Below are 10,264 nucleotides of genomic sequence, written 5' to 3'. Positions count from 1 at the left end.
TCCGGTAAAGAGAAAACTACGAGATGCATTTTCTAATGGTATGTACAGGTCTCTGTCTCAGCCTGTGTATGCTGTACTGCAGCAAAAATTGTCATCAGTATATGCCGTGATTATCATGGCACAGTTGAGATCTCCCCCCCACCACCCAACGCCTTCCCTCAGCCCCGCTCAGTAGGTGAAGCCAAAGCTGTTGGCACTTTTCTCGCTGCGAGCGAGAGGGCGCTGGAATCATCAGAGGACTGTAGCTAGCGCCGATGGCGTGTCACGAGTCGGCGCCTGGAGGAACCATATGTGGAAACCGCGGAACGGGAGGTCATCTGAGCAGTGGCAAGAGGAAGACGCTGGGCGGCTGGTAGCTTAAGCCGTCGGCATACGGACCGTGCATCCGAGCGTTGAGCGTGCCAAGTTTCTGACGTCATAGCGTTGAATAGCACGTTCGGGAGTCTTTCCGAACGTGCAGAGCAATATCTGGCATGTTAGGCGAGGTGGCGCAGTGGTTAGCACACTGGACTCGCATTCGGGAGGACGACGGTTCAATCCCGTCTCCGGCCATCCTGATTTAGGTTTTCCGTGATTTCCCTAAATCGTTTCAGGCAAATGCCGGGATGGTTCCTTTGAAAGGGCACGGCCGATTTCCTTCCCAATCCTTCCCTAACCCGAGCTTGCGCTCCGTCTCTAATGACCTCGTTGTCGACGGGACGTTAAACACTAACCACCACCACCACCACCTGGCATGTTAGATATTCTGAGCGTGCGTCTGAGCGTTGACCAATGAGACGGCACAACGCCACCTACGTCACACGCATGCCGTCTCTCTTCAGTACGGAGTTGTGAGGCGCCATATTGGCATTCATTTCAAGCCTATATGTATATATGTCGTTTCTGAGCACCAGCAAATTGAGAATCACTGGAAACCCGTTGTTAACTGTGTGATCCGTTCCAATAAAATAATGAAAAACATCATATTCGTGGCAAAAGAATTATTGTAACATGCGTATTATGAGAGTAGGCTATTTGAAGGCACCGGCACACTGAAGATCCACCCAAAACGCATTGTTCTTGGTACAATTTGTTATAATTAAATTTCAATTAGTAATTAACTACGATTAAGGTGTCCAGGGTGGAGGAAGATACTGTCTTTGGAACCAAGCGTTTGTAGTTGGTTTAGAGTATTGATTTGCCGGCACGGTAGCTCAGCGTGTTCGGTCAGAGGGTTGGGTGCCCTCTGCAATAAAAAAAAACTGAGTTAAACGATCAACAACGAACTTAAATGGATGTCTTACGGCATCCGCCCCGAGCAGATGCAACGAACAAGAGTGAACAAAATGAGATAAAAAAAAAAAAGTAGAAGCACCGACTTGTAATGAATTGTCTGTTGGGGCGGTGGTTCGCGTCTAGGCACTTCCAGATTTTTTTTCCCCCAACATTCGCGTTTTTATTAGGTTCTGATACTTTATTATTAGTTTAATATAAGTATACACTATATTATTTGATGTTATGTAAATAGAAGTTCATCTTTTTTTGAGGGGTGGCTGTTCGATTGGCTTAATCTACAGGACAGCTTGCGCTACTTGTATAAAGATATTTTGCTCATTTTTCTTTTACGCTTCGTAATTCACATGTTGCAAAGATTCTGCTACTGGGTAGGAACAGTGATCAAGTAAGACTGACCTTGGGGTTTTACTAAAATGTGGGACTGATGAAATAATAAACATTATTTATTATTCTTATGCAGAGAAGTATTCCAAATTTGTACCGCACTGTTTGTAATGGAAGTTTATAAGCCTGTGTCGTTATTGATTGGACATAATACTTTCCTTTTCGTGGACGATGGAGGAAATGTGCGTTTTAATAGAGTTAACGTGGGAATTTTACTCTGGCCCGTTGAGTAAACAGTGTGATTTACGAACTAGAAACATCCCTCAACTGCCACTGGAGTGCGTTGCGATCGCGTATACCACGTTGGGGCCCACGTACCGTATGCACAAGTCGCATCGTTCCTGAGCGTTCAGCAGCACGTTGAACTTGGCACGCTCAACGTTAACGTTCGACAGCACGGTCCGTGTGCCGACGGCTTTAGCGAGAGGACGAGCGAGCAACGCGACGGCTCGGCGGCCGTCCGGTTGTGAACACAAACCTGAGACAGAGGTGTAGACTGCACACAGCAGTGCCAGCTGAAGTGTTCCGGTAGGTTTGGTTCCTGTTTTGGTTTCACAGTACAAATTCCAAGTGTAAACAATCTTATGCTGATTCGTTGGCTAGATATATGTATTGTTCCATTCACCCGATGAGGGTCTCAGAAACGACCCGTTGTGGACGGCGTACCTTCCGCTCATTAGGGCAGTTGAACAAACAGAGTGATCCTATCGTGGTGTTCTACACCACACTGCTCCGCAAGGCCCCAAGTCCTACCCCGCCTTTCTGGCACTGCAGTTTCTCTGCACAAACGTTCCTACCCTCTGGAAGTTTCGGGAGGTCAGCTTACTGAGAAGCTGCAGTCTTTTAGTAAATTTTTCTATTAACCGCAAAGGGCAACAGCGCTACTCTCGAAAGAGAATCTAGGCACGGTTGAACTACAGACAACACAGCTGTGTGCTACGGCAAGAAAAATGGAATAAAAGTAAGACCAGTGTTGATACTTTCAACCATCTTTACCTCCTCTGCATTACTGCAGATGACGTGTCACTGAGCACATTTGTAGTGTGCTTGCAGTACGCGTGAGGTGCCTAGTTGTTTCCACTGCCCTGTGTGGAATACGTAAGTTCTTGTACACTTCACTAACCTGCTGTCTTCATGATGACGATGTCCCCAGCGCAGAAAACAGCACGTTGGTCGTGGATTCTTTTTCTTGAGGCTGAAATTAACTTCGCAAGGAACTGCTGCTACGAATAAAGTATAACTCATTTGGGATGCCACTCGCGTTTTTATTGATATAGACACGAGAAACTACTCTTGAACACAACGTTTTGAACATATCTTTCCACAGTCATTATATCTGGCTAAAATAACATGAAATACATCCTGCCACAGACAACATGTCTGTCTACTGGAACGGTCAGAACTGGAGAGCCGGACTGCCCGAGACACTTCGCGCGCCAAGCCAGCAAGCGGTCACCCGAACGCCACCGAAGTGCATCGGCTGTAATATCGTCAGTCTTTTGTTTTAGTAATACTTTGATTTTAATAATTTTGAAATGACTGATTGATAGCTGGCCGTTGAGACATGTGTGACAGGTTTAATTAATAATAGCAACTAAAGTTTAACGTTTTGGCGCCCTACCGCCGAACACAGCAGCCAATCACATAGCAGCAGCATCATGCAGGCGGTCTTTCTCACGGGAATGGTACCGAATCTAACGTCTGTCACCGGTACCTCATCCCACATTGCGTCAACTCTATGCTTCTTGCATCTCAACTGCCCTGGGAATAGCTTCCTGGAGCCTAATATGATGGCTGAATAAGCCAGAAATATTACAGTCTCCAATAGCACCTCACACCATAAGGCCTTGAGATGGCACTGTATGTCTTGTGCGAATGTAGTCACTGTGATGCCGCTCCCGCATCTGCAGTGAACCAAATGCGGCCATCATTTTCAGACAAACAGAATGGGGATCGTCCGAAACCACTGTCTGATGCCATTCCTGTCCCCACTGACGTCCATCCATACGCCATTGCCGTTTAGCATGTTTCTGCACGTTCGTCAAAGGTAGGCGGAGAAGTGGACGACACGCACGTAAGACCGGTATTACACTATCAAATTTCTTTGTCAAAGATTTGATCAAAGATGTGATCAAATATTCCGTCAAATATATTTGACAAAGATCTTTGACGTAGCGCTAGAAGGGGTATTACACTGTCATATTTTTCGTCAAAGTTCAAGATGGCTGACAACATCAACTTGTTACTAACCGCAGCAGTTGCATGTACCACAATTGCACTGTGTGCACATGTGGAAGAGAAGCGGGGGGATAAAAGGAAACATATCTGGGTGAAGCCGTCGGTTTTATGACGACACGATAAAAGCATTCAACAAAACTTGTCGTGAGCTTATAGTGGAGGACGTCAAGTGGTACATCAATTACTTAAGAATGGATGAGCATACATTTCAGTATGTGCTCAATGAAGTGTATCCCCATATCACAAAGCACAATATTCACTTAAGAACTGCTACATCTGCAGAAGACAGGCTCACTGTAACACTCCGAATCCTTGATACAGGAGAGGATTAGGTTAGGTTAGGTTAGGTCAGGTCAGGACAGGTCTCCAATCTTCTTAATATATTTTTGTATTCAGCGTGCCTCATGTTGTAAAGCGCCACATCAGCTTCATCCACCTCTATTAATTTTGTAGTTGTCGGCACACACCAATTGTATTTATCGGCAATGTTTATAAAAACACCACAGACGACAGAATGCTACAGCGATGCTAGCGCTCCATGTGGTAACATGTCACATTGCAGTGAATAGAAGACAAGCGACTTTTTTGATCAAATCTACAGCGAGGCCCTAGATTTGATCAAATATTTTACGACATTTGACAAAGTTCCCTATTTCACCATCAGATATCTTTGACAAAGATACTGGAAAAAGTTATTTGACAAAGAAATGTGATAGTGTAATACCGGCCTAACCCATGCCATTATAAACGGCATGTTAGTGTATGGTGTGTTACACTGTTTCACTGTTGCACCAGAGCTGCAGAGGACGCAGATCTGTCCTGCAATACCATTCGGATGTGTCGATCTTTTCGGGGGTGTTCTGGGTGGTGCGACCTGACCCATCTCGTCGTGTTCTACGGCCTTCCATAAAGCATTCTGCACATACACGTTGCACTGCCGAAACATCACATTCTCTCGTACCAATAATTTGCTCACTTTCAAACTCACTGATTTGACGGTACGGTTCGCGCATACGTGCAAGGCATCCTGCACGTCTGCTCTAAACACAATTGTAATGTTGATGCATTAACTTGTTCCGAAAGCGGTGCTGATATTCAAGACAATAAAATCGGGTTGAAAGCTGTGAGCTATCTGGGGAAGTTAACCTTGCATTACTGAGCAACTGTTTCACCAGGTATCCAGTCTAGCTTACCAAATTCCCAACAAGACTAACATTAATTTTAATCTTTTAATAGTCATCTTACGACGACCAGTGATCTATATATAAAAAGAGAATTTAAATAAAAAGAAATAAATCAGTTTGTATTTGGACATTTATTTTAACATTAATCATTGTTCCGTTAAAATTTCAGCATATTAAACTTGATTCATAACTAAACTGGTGCCTTATTTAGGTTTGTGAAAATGAGAGTTTGTAATCTTATGGAACACATCAAATATGGAGCCAAGATAGGGAGATTGCATACAACACTGCATTCATAAAATAACACACGAAGAACGTTGAAACATATGCAAGAGGAAATTAACCACAACCAACCGATTCAATTTTCACCCAAAGAAGTTACGTTCGTAGCGCAATCCTGTCCGTCATGAAATTACCACACGCTGGTATACTAAATTCATACTAACTCTCTGTGAAATCTTCCCAAAAAGAATAGCTGAGGGCTCCTTTGATGATTACACCACATGCTTTACGTGGTCAACTTGGTTCACACAAAGAGTGTAACTCCACAGTAATTTTTATAATTAAAATAAATTACGTCGAAACACAATTTACAAAAGAAAAACCTCGAACTGGTTACTATCGTCTTACTGTTAACCTGATGGGTCAAACAATTGTATAAGCACGTGGTACTGGTGTCACAAAGTACACCCCAAGTGGGTTGAACATAAAGAAAAGTTGCTATATTGAAAAATATTGTCAAGACGAGACGTTATAATCACACGAGCATTCGCATTTAAGATTGATGATCTTAGTTAGAGTTACGTATCATCAACACGTGGTTCCACTTTACTCACAAAGTAGTGACAAAGCAACTACTGGAAGATATTCTGAACTTCACACTCGAATTACACTGCGTTGCAATTTAAGATAACATTAGATATTTTAGATCTAAACCTGAAATAAAGGTGATTAAATTTTCAGTTAGGCTGAACTTAAGAAATCCATTCTTCTACGGACTTAGCAGAGACGCGCTTAGCCAGAGATCTTACCACTTCAGACGCTCGCCGCCCCGACTGACTGGCCTGGGCCCCTACCGAGGGTGCTTCACAGATACAAACGGAAGTGACCAGAGAGGCAGCTTCCTATACCAACATGACAAGGGACGGACAGGACCATACCGAGAATAGAAACCTCTTTGCTTTTAGAAAGGGTAGCTACCTGTTTCAACGTTGGTCCTACTGTTCTCTAGCAGACACATTTGCTCATTCATCCTTTCACACAGAAGGGAAGGGGGATGACAGTATCTTATCATATACAGTACATAAAAGAAAGCGGATGTAGGTTCCGTATGAGACTGTGTGACATGAATTACATATAAACTGTGTTTTAAAGTGAAGTAGTGCGACAGATCGTTCTCGTTTATGTGTAAAAGTAAACGTTCCACTGCTCAGTCTCCTCCCAGATAGTCAGAAACACCACAGTAAATTTAGAAGTAGAATGTATGCTGTAAATGACAACAGTTTTAAAAATTAACATGAAAGGAATCCAACAGAGACCTTTCACAATGATCAATTACCTTCGGTTTATAGCGACAACGAGAGCTGCAGGCATGTTTTACTGGTAAGTGGTGTTGCGCCGCGGTATTGGTGTCGACCTAGAACCCGCGGCCCGACATGGTTCAAATGCTGAATAAGAGCGTCCTACCTCTACTCGTTCAAGGCGTTCTACTTTTTTTCTCAAAATGAGTGTGTATTTTGCGGAAAATCAGGTCACAAGGCAGAAGTATCTAACACCATACACAAGATGAATGTGGATAGCACATTAGTTGGGAGCATGGACTCAGATGCAGCAGCTGATGAACTGTACTCGGGTCTGGATGTACTGCATGAGTTACCTGTGTTACATATTTCGGATTGGTTATGAGCGTTGGAAATGTTCCTTAATAACATTTCTTTTATATTCCAAACTGAGTGTCATCCACAGCGATAGTTAATTTCCCAACTTACAGTTAGTTAGGATCACCTACACTTCAGTCCTTTGCCATGCTACCGAGGAGTTACAGTAAATACAGCACTGTGATGATGGAATAACTTTCCGGACTTCAACAATGTATTTGTTTCTACATAGACTGCAAATCGGAGGGTGTCTTTCTGATAAATACATCGTCGATTGTCAAAGCTATACTAAAAGACACCTTCCTCTGAGATGTCACGCACTACGTGCAACAAGGCTGCCCAGCAGATAAAAAATTGCTGTCAAGGGGGCAGTAGGCCAATAGAAAATTGCACAGCACTTTGTAAACTTCCACAAAAGCGAAGAGTTTGAAGAATGCCCTTTAGAAAAGATAACATCTGGAATGGCGGGAGGAATATAGAATGCACTCAGCATGGGATACGGTCATTGTGGACCAGAGGAGCTGATAGGTGTGCGTGTTTAAATTTTGTAAGGAAGTCCACGAGTGGTTCTTAGTAACTGTTCTGCTAAAAGCTATGAGCACTTGAGCAAGTGTGTACATGTGGCCATTTTGATTGGAAGACATGTGAAAACACACACGTAGTGGGAGAGAATTTCTGTCTACTCCCTCTCTCTAAGAGAGAATTAAGTAAAATTTGTTAACCACAGCAGTTCATTAGGAGTAGGGAAACTGTTGCAGTCGTTATGAACTTTTCATTTGCTGGAACTCGGAATCTATACTGCGAGTGACTACCGAGATTCCTGCGCAGGCAGCACCAGCTAGATTTTATGAAGGAGAGGAGAAAAGAAACTTGGTCCCACTCCATGAAAGAATACTCTTCTTTATCACAGGGCATCAAGGAGGGAACAGGGATGTCTTCACTTAGAGCTAATCACAAATACCAGAGCAGAAGTTAGAATTCTCGTCCACTATTACAGGCATTATCTGCACTTGAGTATCAACAGAGTGACAAGCATAAGCCTCTTTTGCGTACGTTCTGAAGAGAGGACCGCGAAGTTACACACATCAAAAAAAAGTTTCGCGTCACCTCGGTTTCGACAGTTCCGGAACTTGTACAGAAAATTGGAATAAAGATCAACACAAACATCGTTTCCGCCCTTTTTACTGCTCATGAAAACCACACATTGCGTGTTGTATCATCATACAGCGAACCCATCAGAGGTGGTGGTCCAGATTGCTGTACACACCGGTACCTCTAATACCCAGTAGCACGTCCTCTTGCACTGATGCATACCTGTATTCGTCGTGGCATACTATTCACAGGTTCATCAAGGCACTGTTTGTCCAGATTATTCCACTCCTCAACGGCGATTCGGCGTAGATCCCTGAGAAAGGTTGGTGTGTCACGTCATCCATAAACAGCCCTTTTCAATCTATCCCAGGCATATTTGATAGGGTTCATGTCTGGAGAACATGCTGGCCACTCTAGTCGAGCGATGTCGTTATCCTGAAGGAAGTCATTCACAAGATGGGGGCGCGAATCGTCGTCCATGAAGACGAATGCCTCGCCAATATGCCGCCGATATGACTGCAGTATCGGTCGGAGGGTGGCATTCACGTATCGTACAGCCGTTACGGCGCCTTCCATGACCACCAGTGTCGTACGTCGGCCCACATAATGCCACACCAAAACAGGCAGGGAACCTCCACCTTGTTGCACTCGTTGGACAGTGTGTCTAAGGCTTTCAGCCTGACCGGGTTGCCTCCAAACACGTCTCTGACGATTGTTTGGTTGAAGGCATAGGTGACACTCACCTGTGAAGAGAACGTGATGCCAATCCTGAGCGGTCCATTCGGCATGTTGTTGGGCCCATCTGTATTGCGCTGCATGTGTCGTGGTTGCGAAGATGGACCTCGCCAAGTACACTGGGAGTGAAGTTGCTCATCATGCAGCCTATTGCGCACAGTTTTAGTCGTAACGGACGTCCGGTGGCTACACGAAAAGCATTATTCAATATGGTGGCGTTGCTGTCAGGGTTCCACCGAGCCATAATCCGTAGGTAGCGGTCATCCACTGCAGTAGTTTCCCTTGGGTGCCATGAGCGAGGCATGTCATCGACAATTCTGTCTCTCTGTATCTCCTCCATGTCCGAACAACATCGCTTTGGTTCACTCCGAGACACTTTCCTTGTTGAGAGCCTTTTCTGGCTCAAAGTAACAATGCGGGCGCGATCGAACCGCCGTATTGACCGTCTAGGCACGGTTGAACTACAGACAACACAGTTGTGTGCCCCTTTCCTGGCGGAATGACTGGAACTGATCGGCTGTCGGACCCCCTCCGACTAATAGGCGTTAATCATGCATGGTTGTTTACATCTTTGGGCAGGTTTAGTGACATCTCTGAACACTCAAACGGACTGTGTCTGTGATACAATATCCACAGTCAACGTCTGTCTTCAGGAATTCTGGGAACCAGGGTGATGCAATACTTCTTTTTATGTGTGTATTTGGTTCAACTTATAGTTTCGTTCTTCTGAATTAATTTCACTCTACATGCGTTTCTGCGAGAGAACTGTTGCTTGTTCGTAGGCTTATCGATCTTTTCTTCAGCTTATCAACTTATTCAGCCTCGTTGGCGAGCTTCATGGACTCAGTTTTTGTATCATTCTATCTCAAACCCATCCACATGTGCCAAGGTGTTTCGTACATCTCGTTGCATCCTTGTATCCTTCTGCAATTGTCGGTATCGTCCATTCCTTGATTAGAACCATATAAACGTATTTATCAATAAATTGAATTGTTGTTCTGGCCTTTAGTATAATTTAGGAACTTGATGGAAACCCACTCAATATTTCTATGTGAGCTGCGGTACCTATATTTCATGTTGAACTGGACTTCACTTGTTTAATTCAGATAGTCAATTAGTTATCCGTTGCATGACTTTGCTTTTTCATTTCTCATGATATCATGGGGAGTGATTGGTTCACTGTAAGGTCACCGGGTTCCAATCTCATAGTGTCTCATGGGTATGCTGAATGCTCAACCGACACCTCTCAATGGCACATCTACATCTACAAGGTTACTCTGCAATTCACACTTAAGTGCTTGGCAGAGGGTACATCGAACCATTTTCATACCATTTGTCTACCATTCCACTCTCGAATTGTGAGTGGGAAAAAGGAACACCTAAATCTCCGTTCGAGTTCTGATTTCTCTTATTTTATTATGATGATCATTTCTCCCTACGTAGGTGGGTGTCAACAAAATATTTCCGCATTCGGAAGAG

General features: G+C 44.1%; 1 non-coding gene across 1 annotated transcript; it reads left to right on the top strand.

Annotated features, from left to right (window-relative positions):
* The first annotated feature begins 479 nt into the window (after positions 1-479).
* Positions 480-552, top strand: Trnaa-cgc (transfer RNA alanine (anticodon CGC)). Its single transcript has one exon. It is a non-coding gene; the product is annotated as a tRNA-Ala (tRNA).
* Positions 553-10,264: the final 9,712 nt, after the last annotated feature.

Source organism: Schistocerca nitens, chromosome 6 (assembly GCF_023898315.1).
Source record: "Schistocerca nitens isolate TAMUIC-IGC-003100 chromosome 6, iqSchNite1.1, whole genome shotgun sequence".
NCBI lineage: Eukaryota > Metazoa > Arthropoda > Insecta > Orthoptera > Acrididae > Schistocerca > Schistocerca nitens.
Note: the sequence above shows the minus strand (reverse complement) of the source record. Positions and strands in the feature narration are given on the sequence as shown.